Below are 10,217 nucleotides of genomic sequence, written 5' to 3' on the forward strand. Positions count from 1 at the left end.
CCCTCCATGTCATCTAAATGCCAGGCCCTGGGCCAGGGTTTGGATGGGCCAGTCTTTCTAGGACAGGTACAGCCTGCATTTCATCCCATGAAGGGCCGAATAACCCTAGAGCACCAGAAAACCCAGGGAAGAGGAAGAGAGAAGGGCAAGAGCATTTGGAGACATAGAAGAGAATGAGGCCAGAGAGTTAATATATTTGTATTCTATTGCTATGTTTAAAAAGAGTACCAAAAAAAAGGGGCACCTGGGTGGCTCAGTCGGTTAAGCGTCCAACTTTGGCTCAGATCATGATCTCACGGTTTGTAAGTTTGAGCCCTGCATCAGGCTCTATGCTGACAGCTCAGAGCCGGGAGCCTACTTAGGATTCTGTGTCTCCTTCTCTCTCTGCTCCTCCCCAACTTGTGCTCTGTCTCTATCTCTCAAAAATAAATAAAAATATAAAAAAAATTTTTTTAATTACCAAAATCTATACACTGAAAACTATAGTAAGCTTATGAAAGAAATTGAAGAAGACACACACAAAAAAATGGAAAAATATTCCATGCTCCTGGATAGGAAGAACAAATATTGTTAAAATGTCAATATGACCCAAAGCAATCTATACATTCAATGCAATCCCTATCAAAATAACACCAGCATTCTTCACAGGGCTAGAACAAACAATCCTAAAATTTGTATGGAATCAGAAAAGACCCCGAATAGCCAAAGCAATCTTGAAAGCTGGAAGCATCACGATAATCCCGGACTTCAAACTGAATTACAAAGCTGTAATCATCAAGACAGTACGGTACTGGTACAAAAACAGACCCTCAGATCAATGGAACAGAATAGAGAACCGAAAAATGGACCCACTAACGTATGGCCAACTAATCTTTGACATGGCAGGAAAGAATATCTAATGGAATAAGGACAGTCTCTTCAGCATGTGGTGCTGGGAAAACTGGTCAGCGACACGCAGAAAAATGAACCTGGACCACTTTCTTACACCACACACAAAAATAAACTCAAAATGGATGAAAGACCTAAATGTAAGACAGGAGGCCATCAAAATCCTCGAGGAGAAAGCAGGCAAAAATCTCTTTGACCTTGGCCACTGCAACTTCTTACTCAATAAATGTCTGGAGGCAAGGGAAACAAAAGCAAAAATGAACTATTGGGACCTCATCAAAATAAAAGGCTTCTGCACAGTGAAGGAAACAATCCACAAAACTAAAAGGCAACCGACAGAATGGGAGAAGATATTTGCAAACGACATATCAGATAAAGGGTTAGTATCCAAAATCTATAAAGAACTTATCAAACTCAACACCCAAAAACCAAATAATCCAGTGAAGAAAAATGGGCAAAAGACATGACTAGACACTTCTCCAAAGAAGACATCCAGATGGCTAACAGACACATGAAAAGATGCTCAACATTACTCATCATCAGGGAAATACAAATCAAAACTACAATGAGATACCACCCCACTGCTGTCAGAATGGCTAAAATTAACAACTTATGCAACAACAGATGCTGGTGAGGATGCGGAGAAAGGGGATCTCTTTTGCACTGCTGCTGGGAATGCAAACTGGTGCAGCCACTCTGGAAAATGGTTATGGAGGTTCCTTAAAAAATTAAAAATAGAACTACCCTATGACCCAGCAATTGCACTACTAGGTATTTATCTAAGGGAGACAGATATGCTGTTTTGGAGGGGCACATACACCCCAATGTTTATAGCAGCACTATCAACAGTAGCCAAAGTATAGAAAGAGCCCAAATGTCCATTGATGAATGAATGGATAAAGAAGATGTGGTATATATATACAATGGAGTGTTACTAAGCAATCAAAAAGAATGAAATCTTGCCATTTGCAATTACGTGCATGGAACTGGAGGGTATTATGCTAAGTGAAATTAGTCAGAGAAAGACAAATATCACATGATTTCACTCATGTGAGGACTTTAAGATACATAAAGGAAGGGAAGCAAAATTAATATAAAAACAAGGAGGGGGACAAAACATAAGAGACTCTTAAATATGGGGAACAAACAGGGGGTTGCTGGAGAGGTTGTAGGAAGGGGAATGGGCTAAATGGATAAGGGGCATTAGGGAATCTACTCCTGAAATCATTGTTGCACAATATGCTAACTTAGATGTAAACTTAAGAATAAATAATTTTTAAAAAAGATTATTAAAGCACATGCTTTCCAAAAGAAACTCAAAAAACTAAATTTATGGCCTTAAAACAGCATGTATTTATTGTCTCACAATTTCCATGGGCCAGCATTGTTGATGCAAAATGAGCAAACCTTTGAAAAACTTTGTATTTTTTTAATGTTTTTTATTTATTTGTGTGAGAGAGGGAGACAGCGTGAGCAGGGGAGGGTCAGAGAGAGAGGGAGATAGAGAATCTGAAGCAAGCTCCAGGCTCTGAGCTAGCTGTCAGCAGAGCCCGACATGGGCCTCCAACGCCCAAACCGTGATATCATGACCTAAGCCGAAGTTGGATGCTTAACTGACTGAGCCACCCAGGCGCCCCTTAAAAACTTTAAAGAGAAAGGAAAAGGTTTTTTCCAGCCCACATTAGGACAGCTATCAGGGATACACAATCTTCACAAAGAAGAGAGTGCTCCAGGAAAAGGACATTTGATGCAGGGTTATACATAATTTTTACATCAAGAGTTACAAATTATCATGGTGAAGGACTTTCCAGAAAGTTACAGACTTTATCTTATGTATTTGGTATATGCAAGGCTGTATGACTTTAATCTCGTGGGAACAAGAGAGGTTTCTTTGTTTTTCATATCTTTATGTTCAGAAGGCTCCTTTTTGGTTATTTTCCTTTTTAATGGAGCGCTTGGGGCAGAAACAGAGCCCACGATTTGAGGCTTTGCTGAGTCATTTTGTCCTTGATAAACATTAAAGTATAACTTCTCTGAGAGCCCAGGAACAGGTCCCACAAACATTAAAACTTGAAAGTGTCCTTTATCATTTCCCTCTGTTGACCAACAATCTTTCCTCAGAAAGCACTGATGGTCAACCTTATGTTTTTATGTCCCTTGGTGGCAGCGTGACTGGCTGATCTTCCCTGAGCATAAAGCCCCTCATTGCTAGATATGAATACATATATTTTTTAACCTAGTGTTCTTCATTGGGAGGAACTTCATGTAACACAAATGATGGGAAGCTTAAAAGTGATATATGTTCTCTGTTAATTCCCATGGACAAACAAACATGTTTGTGCTTATCTTAGATTATCTGTTTTTGCATTTCATAAAGCACTTTTAACAGAGTACATGGGTAGCAAAAGAATTCCAATAAATACAATGTGAAGGAACCAATGCAATATTGGAATAGACTGGAACAGACAGGAGAGAAAAAATCCAAAGAACCCTTTACACACATCTTGATAAAAGGATAAGGAAATCTATGATTATTTATGAGGAAAGATGGAGTATGTGCACTGAGCAAACATGTATGTAATGTATATTCCCATGTTCACTTTGGGGTGGAGACTTAACATCAGAACAAGGCAAAGTTCAGTCCCTGACATCAGGAAGTTATCTTAGAACAAGAAGAAGGGGCTCTGGGCTCCAAGAGCTGGTATGACCTGGATGGGGTCTTAGGCTTGTTGTCTAGGGTAAGGCATGCAGGGCCTTGCTTGTTGCTAGGCTGGAACCATATCAGTGGACCTTGAGTCCAGGCCTCTGCAGAGGCAGCTAGTGAGTTTGTGGGTGGGGTCTGAAAAGAAAGACACAATAGCAGATGAGGGGGAAACAGTTATCTGAAAAACAAACTTTAAACTTTCTGGTCATTTAATCTCATTAACTCTATGGGGCACAGTTTCAGTTCCCCCCTGAGTTTTGATCACTTTTCAATCTTGAAGAATTGGGATGATGACTTCTTTGACTACTTCCTTATTGCCTCAGGCACGGTAAGTTTTGGGTAAAGAGAATTTTTAGTAATTCTTTTTTTTTTTTTTTTAATTTTTAGTTGACTTCTACTTAGTTAACAAGCAGTGCCATATTGGTTTCAGGAGTAGAATTTGGTAATTCATCACTTATGTACAACACCCAGTGCTCATCACAACAACACTGCCTTTCTTAATACCCATCACCCAACTAGCCCCTCCGCCACTCAGGTCCCTCCATCAACCTTCAATTTGTTCTTTTTTTTTCCCTTTCTCATATGTTCATCTGTTTTGTTTCATACATTCCACATAGATGAGTGAAATCATATATTTGTCTTTCTGTGACATATTTTGCTTAGCCCAACACACTCTAGCTCCACGAATGTCATTGCAAATGGCAGGATTTCATTCTTTTTGATGACTTAGTAATATTCCATTGTGTATATACGTCACATCTTCTTTATTCATTCATCAGTCAATGGACATTTGGGCTCTTGCCATAGTTTGGCTATTGTTGATAATGCTGCTATAAACATTGGGGTGCATGTGCCCCTTCAAATCTGTATTTTTGTATCCTTTGGGTAAATACCTGTTAGAGCAATTGCTGGGTTTTAAGGTAATTCTATTTTTAACTTTTTGAGGAAACTTCATACTGTTTTCCAGAGTTGCTCCACCAATTTGCATTCCCACCAGCAATGCAAGAGGGTTCCCCTTTCTTCACATCCTCAGCAATACCTATTTTTTCCTGTGTGGTTAATGTTAGCCATTCTGACATGTGTGAGTGGTATCTTATTTTGATTTTGATTTGTATTTCCTTGATAATGAGTGATGCTGAGCATCTTTTCATCTGCCTGTTGGCCATCTGGATGTCTTCTGCCCATTTCTTCACTGGATTATTTGCTTTCTGGGTGTTGAGTTTGATAAGTTTTTTGTAGACTTTGGATACCAACCCTTTATCAGATATGTCTTTTGCAAATATCTTCTATCCTGTAGGCTGCCTTTATTTTGTTGACTGTTTCCTTCACTGTGTAGAAGCATTTTATCCTGTGAAGTCCCAATAGTTCTTTTTGTTTGTTCATTTGTTTTATTTTGTTCGCCTTGCCTCCAGAGACGTGTCTAGTAAGAAGTTGCTTTGGCCAAGGTCAAAGAGGTTGCTCCTGTGTTCTCCTCTAGGATTTTGATGGGGTTTTTTTGTCTCACATTTAGGTCTTTAATCCATTTTGAATTTTTTTTTTATGTATGCTGTAAGAAAGTCCAGTTTCATTCTTCTGAATGTTGCTATCCAGTTTTCCTAACATCATTTGTTGAAGAGACTATCTTTTTTCCATTGACTTTTCTTTTTTCTGCTTTGCCAAAGATTAGTTGACCATAGAGTTGTGGGTGCATTTCTGTGTTTTCTATTCTGTTCCACTGATTGTCTGTTTCTGTATCAGTACCATATTATCTTGATGACTACAGCTTTGTAAAATAGCTTGAAATCTCGAACTGTGATGCCACCATTTTGTTTTTCTTTTTCAGGATTGCTTTGGCTATTTAGGGTCTTTTGTGGTTCCTTACAAATTTTAGGATTGTTTGTTCTAGCCCCATGAAAAATGCTGGTGGTATTTTGTTAGGGATTGCATTACATGTGTAGATTGCTTTGGGTAGTATAGACATTTTTAACAATATTTGTCCTTCCAATCCATGAGCATGGAATGCTTTTCCATCTCTTTGTGGTCCCTTCAATTTCTTTCATAAATGTTCTACAGTTTTCAGAGTACAGATCTTTTACCTCTTTGGTGAGGTTTATTTCTAGGTATCTTATTGTTTTTGGTGCGGTTGCAAATGGGACTGATTCCTTGATTTCTTTCCCTGATGCTTCATTATTGCTATATAAAATGCAACAGATTTCTGTACGTTGATTTTATATCCTATGACTGCTGAATTCATGTATTAGTGCTAGCAATGTTTTGATGGAGTCTTTTGGGTTTTCCACATAAAGTATCATGTCGTCTGCAAACAGTGAAAGTTTGATGTCTTCCTTGCTGATCTGGATGCCTTTTATTTCTTTTTACTGTCTGATTGCTGAGGCTAAGACTTCTAGTACTATGTTAAATAGTAATGGTGAGAATGGACGTCCTTGTCTTGTTCTTGACCAAATGGGAAAGGTTCTCAGTTTTTCCTCATTGAGGGTGATATTAGCTGTGGGTCTTTCATATATGTATGGCCTTTATGACACTGAGGTATGGTCCATCTAATACTACTTTGTTGAGGGTTTTTCTCAAGAATGGATGCTGTACTTTGTCAAATGCTTTTCTACATCTATTGCCAGGATCTTCTGTTCCATGGTTTTGTTGTTGTTTCTGTATCATTTATTTCTGCTCTAATCTTTTTTTTTTTCTTCCCTTCTTCTACTTGCTTTAGGCTGTATTTGCTGTTATTTTTCTAATTTCTTTAGGTATAAGGTTAGGTTGTGTATTTGAGACTTTTATTCTTCTTGAGATAGGCCTGTATTGCAGTATACTTCCCTCTTAGGACTACCTTTGCTTCACCCCAAAGGTTTTGGACTACTGTGTTTTCATTTTCATTTGCTTCCATATACTTTTTTATTTTGTCTTTAATTCCTGGTTAACTCATTCATTCTTTAGTAGGATATACTTTTTTTAAATTTTTTAAGTGTTTATTCATTTTTGAGCGAGAGAGAGAAACAGACTGTGAGTGGTGGGTGGGCGACAGAGAGGGAGATGCAGAATCTAAAGCAGGTTTCAGACTCTGAGCTGTCAGCACAGAGCCTGATGTGGGACTCAAGCTCATGGACTGCAAAATCATGACATGAACCTAAGTTGCATGCTTAACTGACTGAGCCACCCAGGCACCTCAAGTAGGATATTTTTTAACCTCCATGTATTTGTGGTCTTCCTAATTTTTTTCTTGTGGTTGGCTTCAAGTTTCATAGCGTTGTGGTCTGAAAATATGCATGGTATGATCTCAATCTTTTTTATTTGTTGAGGGCTGATTTATGACCCAGTATGTGTTCTGTTCTGGAGAATGTTTCATGTGCACTCGAAAAGAATGTGTACTCCGCTGCTTTAGGATGAAATGTTATGAATATATCTGTTAAGTCCATCCAGTGAAGTGTGTCATTCAAAACCATTGTTTTCTTGTTGATTTTCTGCTTAAGTGACCTGCCATCCATTGCTGTAAGTGGGGTGTTAAAGTCCCCTACTATTATTCTAGTATCATTAATGAGTTTCTTTATGTTTGTTATTAATTGGTTTATATATTAGGTATCTCAAGTTGGGGGCATAAATATTTATGATTGTTAGATCTTCTTGGTGGATAGACCCCTTAATTATGATAAAATGTTCTTCTTCATCTCTTGTTACAGTCCTTGTTTTAAAATCTAGTTTGTCTGATATAAGTATGACTACTCTGGCTTTCTTTGATGTTCATTAGCATGATAGATGGTTCTCCATCCCCTCACCTTCCATCTGCAGGTGTCTTTAGATCTAAAATGAGTCTCTTGTAGGCAGCATATAAATTGACCTTGGGTTTTTTTTTTTTTTATCCATCCTGATATCCTGTGACTTTTTAAATGTTTATTTATTTATTTTGAGAAAGAGAGAGAGTGTGAGAGCTGGAGAGGGGCAGAGAGAGAGAGAGAGAGAGAGAGAGAATCCCAAGCAGATTCCATGTTTATTTATTTTGAGAAAGAGAGAGAGTGTGAGAGCTGGAGAGGGGCAGAGAGAGAGAGAGAGAGAGAGAGAATCCCAAGCAGATTCCATGTTGCTTGATCTCATGAACAGTAAGCTCATGACCAGAGCCAAAATCAAGAGTCAGTAGCTTAACCAACTAAGCCACCCAGGCACCTCTGACACCCTATGTCTTTTGATTGGAGTATTTAGTCCATTTACATTCAGAGCGATTATTAAAAGGTATGAATGTAATGCCATTGTGTTACTTGTAGAGTTGATGTTTTGGTGATGCTCTATGTTCTTTTCTAGTCTTTGTTGATTTTGGTCTCTCCACACACCACTCAAAGAGCATCCCTTAATATTTCTTGCAGGCCTGGGGTGCCTGGGTGGCTCAGTAGGTTAAGCATCCAACTTCGGCTCAGGTCATGATCTCACAGTTCGTGGGTTCGAGCCCTGTGTCAGGCTCTCTGCTGACAGCTAGCTCAGAGCCTGAAGACTGCTTCGGATTCTGTATCTCCCTCTCTCTCTGACCCTCCCCTGCTCACGTTGTCTCTCTCTCTCTCTCTCTCTCTCTCAGAAATAAATAAAACATTAAAAAAAATAAAAAATATTTATTGCAGGACTAGTTTAGTGGTCACAATCTCCTTTAGTTTTGGTTTGTCTGGGAAACTCTTTATCTCTCCTATTCTGAGTGACAGCCGTGCCAGATAAAGTATTCTTGGCTGCATATTTTTCCCAGTCAGCACATTGAATATATCCAGCTATTCCCTTATGGCCTGCCAAGGTTTTGTGGACAGATCTGCTGCCAACATGATCTGTCTTCCTCTGCAGTTTAAAGACCTTTTTGTTTTCCTTTGCTACTTTCAGGATTCTTTCTTTATTTGTGTATTTTGTGAATTTGACTATGATATAACTTGGCAATGGCTGGCCTTTGTTGAATTTAATGGGAGTTCTCTGTGCTTCTTGGATTTCAATGTCTGTGTCCTTCTCCAGATTAGAGAAGTTTTTAGCTATTATTTGCTCAAACCTTCTGCCCCTTCTTCTCTCTCCTCTTCTTCTGGGACTCCTATGTTATTATGTTTTAGTAAGTTGCTAAGTGCCCCAAGTCTTCCTTCATGATAAACATATGGCAGACTTCAGGAATTAGCATGTCGTCCTTCTGCAGAGGCCAGGCTAATCTCTGTATCTTTCCACTTTTAGTATATGTGCTGCCAAAGCAAGCACACATTTTTTTTTTTTTTTTTTTTTTTTTNGAGCTGTAACAGGCCTATATTTGGGACTAAGCAGAAGTTTTTAATCTATAGGTGTTAGCAGCAAGGGAAATAGAAGCAACAAAGAGTCAGACATGCTAAATTTTTTCTTTTTATAATTTTCTATTGTCAATCTTTCCTCCGTTTCTATGGAACAGGGGCAGAGGTGGTCTTCTGTAACTGCTTTAAGCCAAAATAGGGCACAGTAAGGGCTTTGGCATGGAAGGATTTAACATGGTACAGGTTGTGACTCCCTTATTCTAAGGGATGGGTTATCACAGATCTTTCCATATCTGAGAACTTGGATATTTTTCTGCATACTTTGGCACTATATGACATTATTAGTTTTATCCCCAAGTATACTCTAAGGAATAGTAACAGTAGAGTCAAACCCAGTTTTGTCATTCCCTCTGAAACTGATCTGATATGGATGCGTATCCAATACATCAGTAAACCTGTCCTAGCCACCTTGGAAAAGGGGGCGGGGGGGGTATGGTGGTCAATGGCTTCTTGTAGCCATAGGCTTCCTGCTTGATTTTATATGGATTATTATTTTCCAGGAGGAGTTAATATAGGTGCAGCAAGTGGTCTTAGCCATCATATAGATTCTGCCTTGTTCAGCAAGCAATCAGTAATTAACAAGAGGCATTTCTATGGAAATAAAACAAACATAGGTTAATGGTTGGAGCAAATTATAAGCCCAGTATCTGAGTCCACATGCTGCCAGTGAGAAGATTTTTAGGTGTCAGGCTTGAAGCATCCTCAGATGGAGTGGGAGCAGACAGTAGCAGCCTGATGGATTTTCTGTTTTGTAGTTCAAATGCTCCTTTTGAGTAGCCCATAGCAAACAGGCATGAACATCATCTATACATGAGCTATTGTGGCAATTTCTCTGAAGTTTATCTCAAGTTGTCCAACTTCAGTTTGCAGGGCTTCAGGAAAAGAAAGTTTTAGTTCTCAATGATTCTCAGATAAGAAAATGGGGAGAAGATTGTAATCTGTAGTTTGGAGAGTCATAGTCAGATATTTTAAGAAATCGGAAGAATACAGTGTGGGTCCAGTTTTATAGGAAAACAATAAACATTCAAAGATAATTAACCAGAAATAGAATCTAATATCCACAAAAATGTTTGTTGAAGTACAATCTTTCTCTTTAAACTCATCTTTATTCCTGTCAAAAATAGTCAAATTAAGAGTAATTTGTTCCTGAGGGCCGCCTGGGTGGCTCAGTTGGTTAGGCATCCAATTTTGACTCAGGTCATGATCTCACGGTTCATGGGTTCAAGCCCCACATCAGGCTCCGTGCTGACAGCTCAGAGCCTGGAGCCTGCTTCGGATTCTGTATCTCCCTGTCTCTGCCCTTCCCCAACTCATACTCTGTCTCTCTCACTCAAAAA

The 10,217-nt window shown here is 38.9% G+C and overlaps 1 non-coding gene across 1 annotated transcript; it reads right to left on the reverse strand.

Annotated features, from left to right (window-relative positions):
• Positions 1-8,690: 8,690 nt before the first annotated feature.
• Positions 8,691-8,794, reverse strand: LOC144224869 (U6 spliceosomal RNA). The gene has a single exon (XR_013333164.1). It is a non-coding gene; the product is annotated as a U6 spliceosomal RNA (small nuclear RNA).
• Positions 8,795-10,217: the final 1,423 nt, after the last annotated feature.

The sequence above is a fragment of the Crocuta crocuta genome, unplaced genomic scaffold (genome assembly GCF_008692635.1).
Source record: "Crocuta crocuta isolate KB4526 unplaced genomic scaffold, BGI_CrCroc_1.0 scaffold112, whole genome shotgun sequence".
Lineage (NCBI taxonomy): Eukaryota > Metazoa > Chordata > Mammalia > Carnivora > Hyaenidae > Crocuta > Crocuta crocuta.